Source organism: Eulemur rufifrons, chromosome 30, assembly GCF_041146395.1.
Source record: "Eulemur rufifrons isolate Redbay chromosome 30, OSU_ERuf_1, whole genome shotgun sequence".
NCBI classification, from domain to species: domain Eukaryota; kingdom Metazoa; phylum Chordata; class Mammalia; order Primates; family Lemuridae; genus Eulemur; species Eulemur rufifrons.
In genome coordinates, this window is record NC_091012.1 from 104,570,526 (window position 1) to 104,590,981 (window position 20,456).

Sequence of the window (20,456 nt, forward strand, 5' to 3'; positions counted from 1 at the left end):
TAACTAATGATGTTGAACTTCTTTTCTTTTTTCTTTTTTTAAGTGGACAGGAAGTAGGATTCATTGGTGGGCATACATGAAGGGACAGCACAGTGGAAGCCTTCGTGAGTGCAGGGCCCACCATTTGGCCAAGGGGCCACAATTGGGGATGTATCCGACCCCACTGCCATCTGGGGTGAGCTGCTTCTCAGCCACCATGTCTTCAAATTCATCCGCATTAAACTTGGCAAAGCCCCACTTCTTTAAGATGTGGATCTTCTAGTGTCCAGGGAACTTAAACTTGGCTCTATGTTGGGCCTCAATCACATGCTCCTTGTTCTACAGTTTGGTGTGGATGGACATGATGACTTGGCCAATGTGAACCCTGGCCACAGTGCCCTGGGGCTTTCCAAAGGCACCACGCATGCCTGTCTGGAGCCTGTCAGCCCCAGCATGGGACAACATCTTGTTGATGTGGATAACATGGAAGGGGTGAAGCTGCACCCAGGTATGAAAGCCATCTTTTCCACAACTTTTTTACCAGGTACTTGTTGGCACAAATATGGCCAGCCTCCAGGGCTTCAGAGGAGAGCTGTTCATATTCATCTGACACCATGTGGCCACAGAGCGGGAACTCATCCACTTTTGCCTTCTTCTGCCCCAGATCAAAGATGCAAATCTTGGCATCAGGGATGCCTCAGCAGAAACGAGACTTTGGGTATGGCTTGTTCTTACAATACCGGTAATACCAGCTAGGGCGACGGCCCATGGTGATACCAGGATCTTAGGTGGCAGCTCGCAGCCGTACTTACTCCGCCGAAGGAAAAGAGCTGGATGGCTTTTCTTTTTCCTTCCTCCCTTCCTTCCTTCCATCCGTCCCCTTTTTTTTGTTTTTTTTTTTTGAGACAGAGTCTCACTCTTTTTTTGCCTGGGCTACAGTGCCGTGGCATCAGCCTCGCTCACAGCAACCTCAAACTCCTGGGCTCAAGCAATCCTCCTGCCTCAGCCTCCCAAGTAGCTGGGACTACAGGCATGCGCCACCATGCCTGGCTAATTTTTCTATATATATTTTTAGCTGTCCATATAATTTCTTTCTATTTTTAGTAGAGACGGGGTCTTGCTATTGCTCAGGCTGTTCTCCAACTCCTGAGATCAAATAATCCACCTGCCTTGTCCTCCCAGAGTGGTAGGATTACAGGCGTGAGCCACCGCGCCTGGCCTGGATGGCTTTTCTTATGCTTATTTGCCATCCATCCATGGCTTCTTAAGTGAAGTCTGTTTATATTTTTCCCATTTTTAATTTTTTTGTGTTTCTATTGAGTTGTTTATATTTTGGGGGTACCAATCCTTTATCAGATAAGTGGTTTATAGTATTTTCTATCTGTCTGTGGCTTGTCTTTTCATTTCCTTAACAATGTCTTTTGAAGAGCAGAAATTTTAAATTTTAAATCAAACTTATCAGATTTTTTTTCTTTATAGTTTGTGCTTTTTATGTCCATCTTAATGCATTCTTAATAAGTAAACTATTTTGTATATCAAATTAACAGCTCTCACAGTCAATCAGCATTTTATTCTTATAATAATAAAGATTAACATATCCCTCATGAGATTGGTAGGATTTCTGCACATAAAACACATAAGTCAATTTTTACTCCAATTTATAAATAGACTTAATAAATACAAATGACATGCCTTGTTTATATTACTCAGTTTGTTATGTTGGTTGCATTTGATGACAACCTATGCCATCATGTGGTCATTTTTACTAATGGCTAAGGGATACCAAAAATTACATTGCAGGAGACATTCAGTTACTTCTGAAGACCATAGATGATTTTTGCCTAAGTCAAACTTCAGGCCATCCCTAATTTATATTGGTTGTTTCCTTGTATTTACTTTGGTATTGCCGATTAAGTACAGATTTCAATTTTTCCATGAAGAGACCCAAGTAAGCTCAATCATGATCTCCACAAGATTAAGTCATATGTTGAATACCCAAGCATTTGTTGACTATTCGTTGTACAGGGACATAGCTCTACTCACAAGGATGGCTGTGGGAACACTACGTAGAGGAGGTTATTGAGAAATTAGCTTCATGATCCCTCTGGGGTGTCTTCCTCCTCCTATCGGAATCGAGAGAGTCATTTGGATGAGGCTTGTGGCCTTTAACATTTCATGTGTGTAAGGATCACTGACATTCGGACATTGGGACTTTTAAAACTTTGTAACTTTCCTTTACCAAAGAAAAATGATTGTGACCCAGCTTCATTCGTTGCTTAAATGAAGTTAATGTTTTCCTGAGTTTTTAGTATTTAAGAGGCTATGCTGTGGTGCCAGGTGATAGGAAGAGGAAATAAAGAAAAAGTTTCTGCCCTTGAGTTGACACTCTGAGTGGAGCACAACTACATACGGTGAACCTAAGGCCAAGGCAGGCTGTGTGGCTGAGTTTAGGGCATGTGGGGATCAGTTGTAGGGGATGAGACAGGAAATGTATTCACAGAACAGATTATAGGGGGCCTCAATTGCCCTTTTGGGGGCCTAAGGCTCCATTCTGTTAAAAAGAGGGTTGGCATTCATGAGCAAAGGCTTGGGTTGATTTCAGTTTCCTGTACTCTGTGTCTTTGAAAACAGTAGAGTTAAGATAATTGGGGGATGTTATGCCTGCCTTGGTTGTTGTATGGAGTTGCCGCTGGGTTGGGGTGCTGTAAATTAGCATGGGGACCTATAGCATGCCTGAGAGTGGCATAAAAGATTGGCAGGAAAAGGGGATGTGGCTTCTTTTCATCAATAAGACCCACAAACATCTTGCCTGTCATCCGTGGCAGTCATATATGACCTGTGTGGATGAGGGGGCAGAAGAAGGTATATACTTGGATAGCTGCTGGGCCTCCTGTTGAGATGAAGCTGCTGTCCCTGAGGTATTCCCCATCCTATATCCTTCTATAAAACTAAGTAAATATTGTATTAAATGAAAACCTGTTTGTATCTTGGGAGTCTGGTTGCCAACTTGACCTCATCACCACAGCTCTGCCACTGCACTGATGCCTTGGAGTGAAAGGTTAGCATTATGAACTGGGCTTGGGTCTAGGACAGGGAGATCTGAATCAGGGACAGAGCAATGAGAAGGTGAAAAGAGTGAAGAGCATCTGCCCCCATGACAGGCACCAAGACTCCTTTTGGCAGCTCCGGCACATGGGCTGGGGCAGAAGGGAGAACAGAACTCCAACTACAGCCCTGGTGAGCGGTCTGAATGGAGCCAGGGGCTGTTCCTAGTTGTGTAAACATTTTTAAAGTTTTTGTTTTAACTTAAAAAAATTTAACAAACAGTGCTTAATATGTGCCAGGCACTGTTCCAGGTATTTTATAAATATTAACTCATTTAATTCCTCATAACAACTCAATACCATTTACAGTTTACTGACGAGAAAACTGGGGCACAAATAAGTCAGGTGACTTGCCCAAGTCATCTAGCTTAGCAAATGGTGAAGCTGAGCTTTGAACCCAGGCAGTCTGGCTCTAGACTCCCTGCTCTGAACACTTCTGATTCCTGAGGCTTCTCGTCCCTATTCTTCCTCATAGGGAATGAGTGGAATTAATAGTTTTTAAGATGTCATTGTGACTTAGAACACTCACACAGATTACAGCTGCACAGGGTGACATCACTGGGCAGTTTCCAGGGAGCATGGATTCCTTATGCTGTGCAAAGGTGAAGATAGTACCTGCCCTTTGACTTGTACCCCTGTACTACTACCACGGAGAGCCTATGCTATGATTTTAGAGCCTCATATCACATCTGTTTACCCCCTCTGCTACTGAGACAGCCCCTTCTCCCAAATTCTTGGAGCAGAGGTGTATTTTCCCCTCCTGTTGGCATCCTTGGCAGGATTCACAGCTTTGATACTCCTGCAGTGTCCTACTTTGCCTCTTCATAGGGGAGTGAGTGAATTTGCTTTGAGAGGAAACCAAGGTGAGAGCTGAGCAATCGGGGTTGAGACATTGCTTTGTCGTGGTGTCTTTCCTTTTTTTGGAGGAAATCTCATTGTCAGTACATGGGCTGCCCCGTCTAGGCATGTTAGTCATAGCAAATGAAGCAAATTATTCCTTTTCCAAGATGAGCCTATAATACATAAATTATTATACTGCCCCTTACATTAAGTCTACCAGTTATATGTGATGGTGATTGTATTTTATCCATCTTTCCTTTGCTAGGTAGGGAGATCAGCTGTAGCTTTTCCATCATGATTTTCATTCCTTGCTACAAAATGGTGATTTGGTTTCTAGGTCGGCATTGTAAGCAGCCTAATGCTTCATCACAGCACGCCAGCTCCTCACACTGCTGGCTGAGCAGACACTGCTGAAATAGATTGATCAAGTTGTTGGTTTTTTTCATTGTCATATTTTGCACCGAGTGAAGCATGACACATCCCACTCTAAGACAGAAGCTGTGAGTGACGATTGGTTTCATGTGGTGGCCTAAAATGACAAAATGTTACTTGCTTACTAAGGAAGAATCTTCTGGAGGTTTTCCCTGGACCTCTGCTTTGAGCCCACAATAGAACTTGTGTACCACATCTAATAAATTGCCATCCCAGTGTTATTAATACAATGACCTGAAGGCACAAAGAAGAAATAAGTTTGTCATAAAAAATTTTAGAGTTCTCAAATCACCTATTTAATGTTATTTTTAAGCATCCATCTGTAGTTTGGTTACTTTCTTTAATACTCCAGTTGTTTAGGTGCAATACTGAAATTAAACCTCATAAATGGAGTTATTAAAAGTCTTTCCTTGCCTCATGGAATTTTAGTTTTTACAAATAACCTTAGAATAATTCAGGTAACTAAGGTTTGGGGGGAACCAGTGCTTACTTGTACATGAAGTCGTCTCTGTCACTCTCTTTTCTCCATTTTTCTGCACATCACTCTATTAGCTAGATTAACAAACATCATCATAGAAACAAGATTTTTTTAAAGCTACAGATCACTGTATTTATATCTACAAAAAGCCATGATCAAGCAGGCATTTCTCCCTTATTAGGAGGACTTGAATAGGTATTTAAACATTAAGGCAGTGATGATTCTAAAATATACTGAAACTCTAAGGTAAGGCTTTATGTTTGTTTTGAAACCCATATTCATAGGCTACTTATATGTGGAACATCTTTGCATTTTGGGACAAAGTGCTATTAAGGCTGTTGTTGGCCCTAGTATCCAGTACCTCCTCCTTCCACAAGAAACCAGAGGCAGAATTTTTTTAGAGCCCAGGATCATCAAAATAGCTTTTTGATTTATCAACCTTTGCCATTAAAATGGGAAACCCATATTTTTTCTAGTGTTTGTGTATTTAATAGTTCAGACCATGAAGGTATATGTTTATTGAGGATGTAGGAAGCAAAATGAAAAAAAAAAGTATCTTGCTACTGAATGCTGCTGCCTTCATTAACTGCACTTACCAAAATATATAATTATCTTTTCTCTTCATTTATTTATTTATGGGCTACTCTTCCCTACTCACTCTAGATGGTGAGGATGATAGAGGCAAAGCCCTTGATTGCCTTCTTTATGATTGCTCAGATGTTGGTTGCATGGGAGTCCCTGTAGCCTTTGGTGGGTTAGTTGTGATACATGGCTGGGAAGGTCTTTTCTCAACCCTGGGCCTTCACTTTGGAAGCTGTGCTGTGTTATGGTTAATTATAATAACTTAAAACCATGTAGCATCTGAGGATGACCCCATGGGAAATTGAATTTTGAAGGAAACTTATGTATTCTTGGAAGCTTAATGGGTGGATTGGAAAAGCAAAGGAATCATTTGCTTCTAGTTTTGGAAGCCAGAGAAACCAAAGGCTGAGGGGCGTGCCCTTTCCCTCTGTCTCCTATTCTCTGGCAGCTCTAATTTCCATTCAGGATAATATGACCGAGGGGAACTATTTGCATCTTTGAAAGTTCCACTCTTCTGGCTGATAGGAGTAGAACAGTAGAAACAAATCTTAGGTGTTCTCTACCATGCTGGAGAATTATTTAAAAAGTCTCTTTCTGGCAATTCTCATTAAGTGATTTAATTTTAGAAATGTAAAGAACCTTATCTACTGGAGCACTTGAATCTCAACAGACTGGTATATTAAACTTTATTAATAATAAGAATTATTTCCTGGAATTTTATAAGATCAATTCAAATCAAATTATACCTTCAGATAGGATCATAAAGATAATCACAGTCAGAAAAAATATTTTAAAATCATTATTAATATCACTATATGTATGTGGACCAGCAGTGATCATTTTGTGGGAATGCTGATTTGAAGTCATTTGTTCACTCCATTTGTTCTTAAGTTTGGATTTTCTTATACCAGAAGACTTACCATTAACACTCTCTCATATGATGCTTTATCAATTTTTTGAGAGGTTTTGCTCTAGGAATTCAGGATATAGTCTTGGCAGTCTAAAAATGTAGGTTGTTTTGCTTTGATATATCATCTCAGAGATTCTCAGGGTTTATTTGGATAATAGGCTCTCTCAGCTGGGGCCCCCTTCTTTTCTCTTCTCTGCCAATGCAGCAAGGGAGATCTTGAAGGACAATATTGCCAGGTAAGGGAGAGGGCAGCAAGGTGTATGCGGGGAAGTCTAAGGAGTTGAATGTGATAAGCATTTATATGTGGGGGCAGATGGTGTTAGGGAGTGAAATTGGAGAGGTAGCAGATGCCAGATCTTTGTAGGCCTTGGATTTTTTTTTCCCATGGATGATGAAGTTGCTCAAGAATTTTAAGCAGAGCCATGGCATGACAAGCCTCCTTTGTGATTCAAAGAAATTAGTCTGGTGGCTGTTGGAGAATGGATGATTGGGGAACCAGGTGGAATGTAGGGAAGATAGTTAAGAAATTATTGCAGGCCGGGCGAGGTGGCTCACACCTGTAATCCTAGCACTCTGGGAGGCCGAGGTGGGTGGATCGCTCGAGGTCAGGAGTTTGAGACCAGCCTGAGCAAGAGTGAGACCCCCCGTCTCTACTAAAAATAGAAAGAAATTAGCTGGCCAACTAAAAAATATATATAGAAAAAATTAGCCAGGCATGGTGGCACATCCTGTAGTCCCAGCTACTCAGGAGGCTGAGGCAGGAGGATCGCTTAAGCCCAGGAATTTGAGGTTGCTGTGAGCTAGGCTGATGCCATGGCACCCTAGCCCGGGCAACAGAGCAAGACTCTGTCTAAAAAAAAAAAGAAAGAAAGAAATTATTGCAGAAAGTCCAAGCAGGAAGCTAGAACCAGAGTAATGATAGTAAGGAGAAGAAGGGATTAGGAAGAATGCTTGGGTAGAGTTGGCAGGACTGGGAAAGGACCACATGTCAGGGTGATGAGGTTCTACAGTTTACCAGCTATGTGATCTTAGGCAAGTTATTTACTCTTGAAGATCCAGTTTTCTTAACTGTAAAGTGGTGTTAATAACCCCTACCTCATAAAGTTGTGGGTAAAAATTAAGAGCTAATATTTTAAGTAAATCCTTAGTACAAAGTGGGTGCTGAATAAGTATTTCTTACACTGCACTGGTTGTCTTTTAACATACTAAAATGTACTTTTTTTCTGTTTGGGGCACATTACTTAGAGTAATGGGAAGAAACAAAAAACATTGAGTGTAGTAAATTGGGGTAGAGTAAAAATAACTACCTAATACGAGTAAAAATGAAAAGGAAGATACTATATTTGGATGTTTTACAGTTACGAAAAAATCCCCCACAGAAATAACCAGTATCTTTTCACTTCTCCAAAATGGTTTAAAATCTTGACATTATTTACAGGAGAGAAGAAAACCCCCTAATAATACCAGAATCACTAATGTAATAGTATGGTCTCTGAAAACATTGAACTGGAGGAGAATTGGCATTTCTGGAATGGTCAGGTTTTCATGGATATCTCCTTCTGGGCAGGACCCCCATGTTGACATGAACCTGGGGCACTAACCTGACCCTCTGCAGGAAAACTTTTAATATTAAGTTCTCTGCTTGTTAAAGGTCAACCAAGAATCATTCTAGAGAAGCCTTGTGCATTTTCTATATAACTGGTTGTTAAAGATGTTATCCTTTCTTGATAATTGACCCTCAGATAAGAGCTCATCTGACAGCTTTGTTTTAGAATTTAGGATTAAGCAAACATTTATTTCTCTCTCTCTTTTTTTTGAGACAAAGTCTCGCTCTGTTGCCCAGGCTAGAGTGAGTGCCGTGGCGTCAGCCTAGCTCACAGCAACCTCAAATTCCTGGGCTTAAGCGATCCTTCTGCCTCAGCCTCCCAAGTAGCTGGGACTATAGGCATGTGCCACCATGCCCGGCTAATTTTTTCTATATATATTTTTAGTTGGCCAGATCATTTCTTTCTATTTTTAGTAGAGACGGGGGTCTCACTCTTGCTCAGGTTGGTCTCGAACTCCTGACCTCGAGTGATCTACCCGCCTCGGCCTCCCAGAGTGCTAGGATTACAGGCGTGAGCAACCGCGCCCAGCCCATTTATTTCTCTTAACTGGTTTATTTCCTTTTTTCAGGTGATGAGACTTAAATGGCACACAATGTTTCCTTTTTGTTTCAGTTGTCAGGAAACTGAGAATACCATGTAATACTTGATTACAGTAGCAGAAAGTCTAGGAGAACCATGAATTTACTTCCTCTTTCTATATTATAGTTCAGTATTGTCAGTTTCTATTTTAGTTGGCTTGCTGGGGCACATTAAAGGCTTTACAAAACAACCTGAGTGTACCTGAGACTGATCCCTATAATTTGGGATTTTACTGATTTAACATTTCCCCTGATGTGATTCAAACATTTTGTAAACAGTGTGTTTAAAAGACCCAGGTGCCTGGCAGCAGGAGCATGGTTTAATAAATTGTGGTATATTTATGGAATTTTGATCTTAAATTCTAAAGCAAATCTGTCACTGAGCCCTTATACAAGGCAGTGTACAATATGCAACTGAACAGCAATGAATACCCATGAATTTGTATGCTTCAACATGAGTAGCTCTCAAAAACCATAATATGGAGTGAAAAAATAAAAATCCACTTAGTTAATATGGCATAAAATGCCACTTGTCCCTCAGTAACAGCTTTCCATTTCTTCCATAGTAATAGAATCTTAGGATAAATGGCCCCTCAGAAAGATAACTTTATTTTCTTGCCTCTCTTGCAGCTAGATGTGACGATATGACCAAGTACTTGGCCAATAGGATGTGAGTAGAAGTAGTGTGTGTAATTTAGAGGCTGTGTCCTTAAAGGGGAAGGGAGTGCCTTTCCTTGTCCTTTTCTCATTTCCTTCTGCCTGACACGTGGGCCTGGTGACGAGGACACCCTATGGGTGGCAGAGTAGGCAGATTGTGGGTCGGGGGGAGCCACCATTTCATCCCAGGAATACTTATGCTCTGTCTTTTCTGCAAGGGAAAAATCAACTTCTGTCTTATTGAAGCCACTGTTATTTTGATCTTTGTTCCAGCAGGCACACCTGCTTTCTAATTCTATGTGATACTTTTTATGCAAGTTAAAACAAGCAAAAGAATATTATATATTTATGGATGTGTATATTTAGTAACTCCCGGGCTGGATACAGACTAGAATGAATGATGGTTGCCTGTGAGGTAGAAGGGAGGGAATGGGACTAGGGAAGGAGAAGATACAGCCTACTTTCTGTGTGCAGTGCTCAGTCAACCATGTCAAAGTAGGACAGTTAATACAATGATGAATGATGAAGAATCTGTATGTTTGAGATTTTTGTGATTTGTTTATGCCAAGGTGTTTTCTGATGGCTCTTAACAGTGACTTTTACCCAATATGAAGTGATTGAATTAAGAGAAAATAGTGGATCACCCTTAAAACCAATGTGGAAGACAAAGCCATAGTTATTACAGGAGTGAGCTGTGAAATAGAACTGGGAGAACAGACGCTGTTGCAATTTGATGTTAAGGCCTGTGGTACAGGTGTTAATGGCAGGCTGCAAGAGGCCACACAGGGAGCATACACCTTGGCCCAGCCTCTAGACAATGACACTGTCAGTTCAAAAGCTGAAATTGTCAGCAGCCTGGGTGACTCTGTCTCTCAGGGGCAGGCTCACATTAATCAGGCTCAGGGAGCCTGAACCTAAACCAGAGTGCCAGTTGATGCATTTAAATGATAAGAGATTTGACTGTTGCAGAACAGAATGTATGTTCAGGCTGAGCAGAGCATTTTCTCTGAGTAGGCAAGCAGCAGGGGACTGCACCCCAGGTTGTCATGAGAAGGTTGCTTAGAGAGGACAGAGTAAGAACAGAGGCTATTGTTTATGGTATGCTCATATATATTAATGGACTGGAAAAAGCTGATGGGTCCATCTCCTTGCATGCTTCTTGGAATAACCTTGTCCCCTCTTCCTCCCACCACTGGCCCAAGCCAGGCACTGTATCCTTTTTCTTATCAGTGGTTACACGAATGGTCTCACCATCTGACTTTTGGAGGTTTTCCTTTCTTCCTCTTTTTTTTCACAGTATTTTTCCAAACTGGATACCACACAGTGGACTGTTTTTTCCCTGAATGAATCTCAGGTGCATTCCAGGTGAGTCACCTTGCAGTTTGGGGATTCCCAGGCTCTTAAGGGCACACAAACAGCTGATCTCCTGGTTACTCCCACAATTTGCCAATCACATGTAATGTACAGCAATTTTGCTGGGTAACACTGAGAAAAAATTTCATTCTCTTCCCTTTAAATTTATGGGGATCCCTCACTGTCTGCTCCCCTATTCCAGGTACATTCCACGATATATTTAGTTGTATTTCTGAATGAGGTTCTTTCTGTCACATGGTGGTCCTTTTGTCTGCTCAGTTGTCCCTGTTTTCACTCTGCCTAAATGTGGAAGTGTCCAAGGGGCAGTCCTTGCTCTGATAACGTTGGCTCTCTGATCTGTGGCTTTAGATATCATTCTTGCATAGCTGCTTTGCAGGTCTTTACAGTCAGTCCTGAATGTATTCCTACAATTATGGTCCTGAAAGTCACTAATTTTTAGAACTAATTATTTGACAAGGTAATACATATCATAGTATAAAATTCAAAAATTACAAGAGAAGGCAAACTGAAAAATCAGCCTCTCCTAATCCCTGAAGAGAAATTTATTCTGTTCTCTTCCCTGGAGACAAATACTCCCATCCATTGGGCCCATTTCCACCTGAATGTGCCATGCTCTATTTAAAATCAGCATATGTGATAACATAGTTAGCATCTTCCATTTTTAAAACCAGCTTTCCCACTGGACTTTCTCACTTGTGTAAGTGGGATCCACATCTTACCATTCACCAAAGCCTTCGTGTTTTCTTTTACTTGTCTTTGTCTGTTTGCCTCATTCATATCTTCTTAATCATCATATTCCATTGATTTACTTTTGGTTGGGTATTTTGCAGCAGACCTATCCTTTCTTTTGCACTAGACTGCTGTCAGCACCCACCTAGATGGCAAGGTGCTTTCCCTTCCCACACGGCCTGATGGTTCCCCAGAGAACCTTGAGTGCCCCACTGCTGTAGTATAAACTATTAGGATGGTTGCTGGAATCTCCATCCAGTGCTTTTTTGATGAGCTCTAACATTGGTCACACACTGACCTGATGCAAGTCATGCTGAGTCCTAACCCTGGACACATTTTGAGTCTGAACTGGGCCACACACAGACCCCTGTCCTAGTTTCATGCTCTGTCCTCCCCCAATCCCCTGACGACACATGTCACAGACATATGCTTAACACTGAGCCCACTCTTAAGCTGTACCCTTGTCCAACCCTGGTTGAACACTGAGCCAAGACCCTGATCACATCCTCAGCCTCTGACTCCAGGCACATGTGAGTTCTGAACTTGATTGAACGCTGAGCCCTGATTCTGGTCACATATTGATTCCAGACACCTGTCATACCCTGAGCACTTACCTTAGTAACACTGAGCCCTGACCCTGGTTGTACCCTGAATCCTGATCCTGGTCACATATTGAGCCCAGATGCTTGCCATACAATGACTGCTTTCCTTCATAACATGTTGAGGCCTAACCCTGGTCACACACTGGGCTTTGACCACAGCTGCTGGCTGAGTCCTGACCCTGGTTACACAATAAGCCCCAAATGTAGTCATACACCAACTAGTGACCCCAAGCACATGCTGAGCCATGACTCTACTCACACACCAAGCCCTGATCCTAGTTGTGCACCGAGCCTTAACCCTATTCATATACTCACTCTGGTCACAGTCTGAGTGCTGATCCTGACACTGGTCTCTCTCTTAGCCCTGGTAACATCCTAAGCCCTGATCCTGGTTGTACACTGAGCCTTGATTCTGGTCACATGCTGAGCCCTGACACTTGTCACACTCTGAGCTCTGACCATGGTAGCCTGACGATCCTTGACCCTGGTTATACTCTGAGCCCTGATCCAAATCACACATTGATCCTATCCCAGCTATAAACTGATCCCTGGACCTTTATTTCAGAGATCTTAAGCATAGGCCATGTTTCCTGTGAGTTAGTCTGGAGCAAAGAGTGAATGATGATGCAGAAATGGTAGGCAAGTTAGGGTCACCTTTTTGGAGGTTTGTGAATGCCAGATGAAGGAGTTTACAATTAATCCATTTGCAGTATTGACACCCTGGAGTTGTTTGGAGCCAGGCACTGTCATGGTCAGGGTGGGATAGGGTGTGTGGGTAGTGATCTTGCTGGCTCCTGCAATAGCCATCTACTGCGGAAGGTGATTGGGAACTAGGAGGGCAGTGGCTGAGCAGGAAGAGGGGATACCATATGCCCATGTGGGAGCAAGCACAGAAAGAGTTGAGAATTCCCTCAAGATGGCCTAGCATGTAATTGGTACAGCTTGTGCTGCTGGAATATGGGCTCTGAACCCTCAGCCAGGCAGATTCTGATAGGTCACCTGGCTTTCAAGTTAGGGCCCAGCTTCTTGTCCTACTTCTGCTCTGGCACTCAGTGTAGAAGGAGCTTGATCCACTCAGTATCTTCCCTGCTCTTGCCCAGGTGTCCCTTAGGCCTTCAGAACTCACTCACCTAGTCAGTCATCTGCAAAACAGGAGTAATAATACCTGTTTTCTAGGCTTCAGTTAAGGTTCTTGAGGCACTCAGGGGGAACAAGGTCAGGCAGGCTTTCTGCCTGGAGAACCCCACAAAGGAAAGGGGTACTGAATTATAGGCCTGGGCATGTTGTGCTGTTCTAGAGAGAGCTGAGAAGACAGCAAGCAGAGCTCCATGGAGGATGCAGTCAGTGCTGCCTGGTAGGTGGGGGTCAGAGCAGGCTGGGGTTTGTTGCTGCTGGGCATTGTGTTTGTCACTCTCAAGCACATGCTCCGTCCCCATAGTCTGCAGAGTCAGTGTCATCTTTGCAAATTATAGATATACAAACCAGACTGAGAGTTACAGGATCAGAAACAGTCTTACCACCTCTCTGATTCTCAGGTGTCTTCTCTGTAAAATAGGGCAGGGATGTTTGCTGTACGTTAAATGTGATAAAGCATGTAGTATACCTGACAGGTTCCACCAACCCTAAATGGAGCTGATTCCCTGGGAAGGGGCATGGTGATCTGGCCATACTATCACACTGACAGGACCAGCTGCTGCCTCTTTGGTCCTCCTGATGCACTAGAGTCCGAGGGATTTTGAATAATGCTGCTATCAGCATGGATGTATTAATATCTCCTCCAGACCACAATTTCAATTTTGGAGGGTATACATACAAAGATGGCATTGCTGGATCATAAGACAATTCTACTTTTAATTTTCTGAGGAACCATTGTCAAAACTGAACATGACCAGCTGAAACTAGTTTAAATCATCACAGCCAGTCAAAACCAGTTGCGACTAGTCAAGTCCAGTTTAAACTGGTAGAAACCAGCTGTGACTGACAGACAATAAAAAGTGTTGGTGAGGGTATGGAGAAAAGGGAACCCTTGCATATTATTGGTAGAATGTAAATTGGTACAGTGATTATGGAAAAAGTATGACGATTCCTCAAAAAATTAAAAAATAGAAGTACCATATAACCTATTTATCCTTCTTCTGGGTATATAGCCAAAGGAAATGATATCAATATTTAAAACAGATGTCTATGATCCCATGTTTATTGCCATATTATCCACAATAGCCAAGATATGAAAAAAACCTAAGTGTCCATCAGTGGACGCATAGATAAAGAAATTGTGGTATGTATGCACAATGGTCTATTATTCAGCCTTAAAAAAAGAAAATCCTGCCATTTGTGACAACATGGAAGAACCTGGAGAACACTGTGCTAAGTGAAATAGCCAGTAAAAGAATAACAAATGCCACGTCATCCCATTTAGATGAGGTATCTAAAGTAATCAAACTCATAGAAGCAGGGAGTAGAAGGTGGTTATCAGGGGCAGGGAGGGGGGCCAATGGGGAGATGTAGGTAAAAGGGTACAAAGTTGTAGTTATGTAGGATAAATAAATCTATAGATCTAATGTACAGCATGAGGACTATAGTTAATAATGCTGTATTGTATACTGGAAATTTGTAGAGAGAGTAGATTTCAAGTGCTCTTACCACAAAAAAAGTAACAATGTGAGGAGATAGATATGTTAATTTGCTTAACTGTAGTGATCATTTTACTATGTACATTTTACTATGTATATCAAAACATGTTGTACACCTTAAGTATATACAATATAAAAATAAAAATAATTTGAGACTAATAACTTTTATCTTCCGAGATTGTTGCAAAAATTAAGTGGAAGGCACCAATGAACACAGAGCTTTTAGCTCCCTGCCCAGCCCCCGGGAAATCCCCCACCTCCCCAGCTGCTCTCATTGGTATCTGAGGCTCCAGAGATGAACCTACTGCTACATGCTTCCTGAAACTGCTTTTGCCAGAAGCAGCCCACACTGGCTGGGGCTGGAGGGCAAGTTGTAGCCCCTGTCTGGACAGTTTTCCTCTCACATGTATTTGGAAGATTGGCCTGAGTAGGCTAACCCTGGGCTTGGAGAGTGCCCCACAACGACCTATCAGAGCAGGCCCACTGCAACTCCTGCAACCACCAGCTCCCCTCTCAGAAGTGCAAATCTGACACTGCGTCTCCTTCCCAGGTGGAGTCAGTTGGAGAGGCCAGACTGAATCACAGAGGGCCTGGAAAGTGGAGGATAGAAGCTTTGCTCTAGAGGCAGTGGGGAGCTATAGAAGGCCCTTGGGCAGGGAAGGGAGAGCTGCACAAGGGGGAAGGGAAAAGAGGTCCTCTCTGAAGTCAACAGGTAGGTCAAGTAGACACTATGCAAGGGACAGGCTGAGAGAACAGCAGCTGCTGTCCCAAGCCCTGTGAGCAGAGCACAGGCCATGGCTATGACCTTTTGTCAAACTATCAACCATGTCTCCTTTCCCTTGCTTGTCTGCTTCTTTCAGAGGATCTTGGCCCAGAGGACATTGGAGAATCTTGGGATCTGGTGAGGACCACATGCTACTACTCACTTACTGGGGGACCATGAGCAAGTCATTTTCCCCTCTCTGAGCTTCAGTTTCCTCATACCTGTAGCCCTAGATCAGAGCCCAACACAGAATAGCTGCTCAGGGAGGTGGGTTCAAGGATAGAAATGTAAAAGAAACAACACCACATGTACCATTATTACCTCTACCATGCAGAAAAACAGGGTCCCAAAGGAGGCAGGGATGCCCAGGCTCTGGTGCAACTGTGAGAGTGGAAGGGAGGCAGGCCCATATACGACCTTGCCTTTTACTGCTGGCTCACAACCCTGGTCCATTCACTTTGATGACTGGCCTTTCCCTCTGTCCCTCTGGGTTCCCCCAGCCTGCCCAGTGTGATTGACATTGTGTTCCAGCTTCTTCCAGCCCCAGGCCTCAACACAGGGCATTGTGCCTTGTATCCAGATAGTCTGGGCAAATTCTGAAGGGAGAGAATCAACTGATCTGTTTGAGTCAGCTGAGACAGGAGTGGGGATCCTGACACAAACATGGCTGCTTTGGCTGAAGAGGCCCTTCCAAAGACAGGGAGCTGAGCACACAGAGCTTCCTGCCATACCTCCATACCCTGGGACCCCCAGTTCTCTCTGTCACAGGCCTAGCTGCCCCAGTCCCCTCCCTCTACTGCTGATGGCACCCTCGTCCCCTGGCTCCCCCACAAGCAGCTCAGACTCCACATATTCCACTCTGATCTGGTTCCTGCTCCAGACAGCTCCACCTCTGGGGTCTCCCAATTCCTTCTATTCCACATCTTTAAAATGGACACATATTTGCACTGATCCCTTAGGGTTGATTTTTGTCATCTCAGTCTACAAATATGTCCTGAGCATCCATGTGCAACACCTTAGGCTGGACACCAGAGACATCTGGGTGAACCAGGGTGTCTGGGTCCTTGCCCACAGGGAGGTTAATTCAGGGAAGAAGGTCAATAAACACATCACAAAACTACTTAAATAATGGCACATGGTGGTAAGTGCCCCAGTAGGGGGTAATAGGATTAAATGGGACGATTCCAGCAGAGCTCAGGGCCCAAAGTGTGAGAGGGATCAGCAAGTGCTGGTAACCAATAGTGCAGCTGTGCATAGTGTAAAGAGTTCTGGAGCTGGCCAGGTGGAGAAGGAGTGGCTGGGTGATCCATGGGGAGCTGAGGCCAGCAGGCCCAAGGGCAAACTGGACTGGGTATCAGAAGTGCCGGGTAACTGGATCAGGACCTAGATGAGAGAGGGTGGGTGTAAACAGGCCACCAGCCAGGCCTAGTCCCCATAAAACAGATATCATAATGGTGGTGACAACTCTCCAACCTGTGGAGCCAGACCCCCTGGGCCCTGGGCCTCACACATTGGATAATGACTGTCTGGAACAGAGGGCAGGTCTACTTCTTTCACCTTCCAAATCCTCTGGAAAACATCTGGTTTATTGCTATAGCTTAGAATGGTAATCACAAGGAACATCAATTTGCCATCCTCTCCAAGTGAGAAAGGCTTAATGAAAGGAATCCTCTTTCTCATCCTACAGTGCCTTTTAGTGTTTAGCAAGTTAGGTAAAATGACACATCTGCTCAAAGCTGTACAGTGGGAAAGGGAAAATCTATAATATTGACCTTTCCCCCAAAGAGTTCTGTTTCTTGTTTGTGTTTTCATACCAATGTCCCCCATTTGGTAAGAAGTCTCTCAAAAGGAAACTGCTGAGGCTTGCAGGAGGATATAGATTCTGTGTAGATATGAATTCTTCTATTTTGTTGGCAACAATCAGGACTGGCCATGATCAGCCTTCACAGGCTTTGACAGGAATTGACTGGCAATGACTGGCTTGAACTGGCCGTGGCTGGCTTCAGCTGGCTGCAACCAGTTTAGATCAGTTTTGGCCAGCCATGACTGGTTTCAACTGGCTGCAATGGGATGAACTTTGGCCACAACCAGTTAGACTTGTTTCAGCTGGCAACAGCTGGTTTCAACCAGTTTGCACTGGCTTCAACTGGTCACAACTGGTTTCCACAAAGCCACAACTGGTTTCAAATGGCTGCAACTGGTTTAGACTGGTTTTGGCCAGTTAACATCGCTTTCCACCAGTTTAGACTGGCTTCGATCAGCCACATGCACTCACCCCACAGCCTGCAGGGTCATTGTCTCTTTGCAAGTTACAAATGCACAAAACAAGGCTCAGAGTTATAGGACCAGAAACTTTTAGAGCTAGGGAGGGACCTGGGCATCCTGGCTCTTAGGGCTGCCGTCTTCAAGGTCCAGGTATGGGAGAAGGTGGTATCCAAGGGCCCTGGGGGCTGAGTTGCTTCTCAGAGTGAAATGGGCCAAAAATATCAGGCAGAAGCTGGGCTGGGATGTGGTAGGCAGGGTTGGGTCTGTCCTGGATATACCTGAAGATGAAGAAGCAAATTGTGGGGGAGAAAGTGTAATTTTGTCTTCTGTGCTGGCCAAGGTTTACCAATCCTCAGAGTCTACGGAGATGGTGCGGGCACAGCAGTGTTGGGAGCAAAGGGCGTGCTGTGTAGAGCCTAACCCAGTGGACAACCCCTGCTGTGGTTTTCCAGATAGATTTAAAAAAACAAAGCAAAACAGGACACCCAATGAAATGTGAATTTCAGATAAACAAATTGTTTTCCAGTGTGTTTCCCATGTCATATTTGGGTCTTATTTAAACTAAAAAAAGTCTTTATTGCTCATCTGATATTTACACAGGCATCCTGCATTTTACTTTGAAATTCTATAGGCTGCTCACCCATTCCTGGCACTGCTGGAGCCTTTTCCTTCATGACCTTCCTTTCTCAATTATCTGACAACCCAGCAGCTAGGAAGGCTGAGAAGTTACAGGTGGAAGGGGCCCCAGAGACCCTCCTCTGTGGGATCCAAGTTTGAAACTGGTTGATGCCAGCCAAACCAATCTAACCCTATTAAAATGGACCAAAGCAAGTCCAAACCAGTTGAAGCCAGGCTACTTAAACCAGTCAAAACTGGTGGTGAACAGCTGAAGTCTATCTAAACTGGTTGAAACCAGCTGAAAGTGGTTGTAACCAGTGGAAACCAGTTGTGACCAGCCAAAACCAGTGTGATCACATCAAAACTGGTTGTGAACTGTCTAAACCAGTTGAAACAGGCTGAAACCAGTTGTGACCAGCTGAAATTGGCTGTGATCATTGAAACTGATTGGAACAGGTCGGAACCAGCCCAAACCAGTTGTGACCAGTTGGAGCTGGCCAAGACCAGATGAAACAAGCCCAAACCAGTTACAACCAGTCAAAAGCGGTTTGAACTGACCAGAACTGCTCCAAAGCAGATGTGACCAGCTGAAATTGGTCGAAACCAGTTGAAACTGGAATAAACTAGTTGAAACGGGTAAAAACTAGTTGTGACTAGATGAAACCAGTCGGAACTGGCTAAAATTGGTCAAAACCAGTTGTGTCCAGGTGAAACTAGTCCAAACAGGTTGTGATCGGTTGAAATCAGCCAGAACTGGCTGAAACTGGTCCAAGCCAGTTGTGGCTGGCTGAAACCCAACTAAACCGGTTGAAAACAGCAAAAACTGGTCATGACCAGCTGAAAATAGTCCAAACTGGTTGTGATAAGGTGAAACTGTTTGTGGCCAGCTGAAACAGTTTTGTCTGGCTGAAACCTATCCAAACTGGTTGTGACTGGTTGAAACCAGTTGAACCAGACTAAGCCAGTCAAAACCAGTTGTGACTGGTTTGAAATGCCTGTGTGTTTGCTTGTGTCCAGGCACCTATGTGTCTAAGGGATGTACCAAGGAACTGCCTTCTGCACATACACCATCACCTCTCATTGGAGGCTGCTTCCGGATCTACTTCCCTTCTGGTAACAGGGTGTGGGCAGAGGTCATGGGAGTGGGATTAGGAGGCCCCTCCTTGGGCGTGGCTCTCTGCAAGTTTTCCTTTACTTCTCTTTTCTCTCCATTTGTTCTTATTATCCTCACTGCCCTGGAAGATAGGTAGTTGTTGCCATGTACACAGAATACACAGTTGGAGACCTGCCCTGAATCACCCAACAACCTCTTGGACCCCTCCAGAAGTCTCATGCTGAAGAGAAGAGGATGTTTAGGGTTAGCAACTCCCTTCCTTTTTTTTTTTTTTTTTTTTTTGACAGAGTCTTGCTTTGTTACCCTTGGGTAGAGTGCAGTGGTGTTATCATAGCTCACAGCAACCTCAAACTCCTGGGCTTAAGTGATCCTCCTGCCTCAGCCTCCTGAGCAGCTGGGACTATAGGCATGCGCCACCATGCCTGGCTAATTTTTCTATTAATATTTTTGGTAGAGATGGGATCTTGCTCTTGAACAGACTGGGCTCAAACTCCTGGCCTCAGGCAATCCCCTTGCCTCGGCCTCCCAGAGTGCTAGGATTACAGGTGTGAGCCACTGTGCCCCTTCTTTGATACAATGTGGTGACTGGGCATGGAAGTGAGGGAGGGAAGAGGCTATTACACAGCCCAGAATCTTGCTTGGACTGCTGGGTGAGTGGATGTAGAAGCAGAGACTCAGAGAAGCTGAGGACCTTGCCCAAGGACACACAGCTAGGGAACGGCTGAGCTCTCCCACACTACCCACTTCTCCCTTGGCCCCTCCACTCATGGTTCAGCTGCCTCTGCACAAACTGTTCCCTTTGTTGAGAGTGCTCCACCCCCATGGCCCACCCCCACAGCCTGTTTCTGCCCCATGCCATCTGTCATCTTTCAGAGAGGGCTGAAGTCCTGATGTACCACCTCCTTTGGTACAGACCCTCCCAGGCTAGCCTCTGTTCCCTGTTCTCTCAGGGACAGAGCCTCAGCCAGGGAACATGGACCGTTGCCAAGGGCACCAGGAGCTCTGCCTCACTCCTCCTTCTGGCGAGTCAGCAAAGCCCTGGGCTTATGAGCACAGGTGTAGAGTCAGGCAGACCTGGGTTCGAATCCTGATGGGTCAGAGAACCCCAAGGAGACATGAGCATCCTCTTTCCTGGGTACCTCTTGTTCATCCTCTTCCCCCTGGGAGCGATCATTCCTACCCTTATTCCTG

The 20,456-nt window shown here is 44.1% G+C and overlaps 1 protein-coding gene and 1 pseudogene across 2 annotated transcripts in view; one reads left to right on the plus strand and one right to left on the minus strand.

Moving 5' to 3' along the window:
• The window catches only part of SLC9A7 (solute carrier family 9 member A7), a 160,638-nt gene that overhangs the window by 38,895 nt on the left and 101,287 nt on the right, over positions 1-20,456 (plus strand). The window lies entirely within an intron of this gene.
• On the minus strand, positions 152-759 carry LOC138378163 (large ribosomal subunit protein uL16-like; annotated as a pseudogene).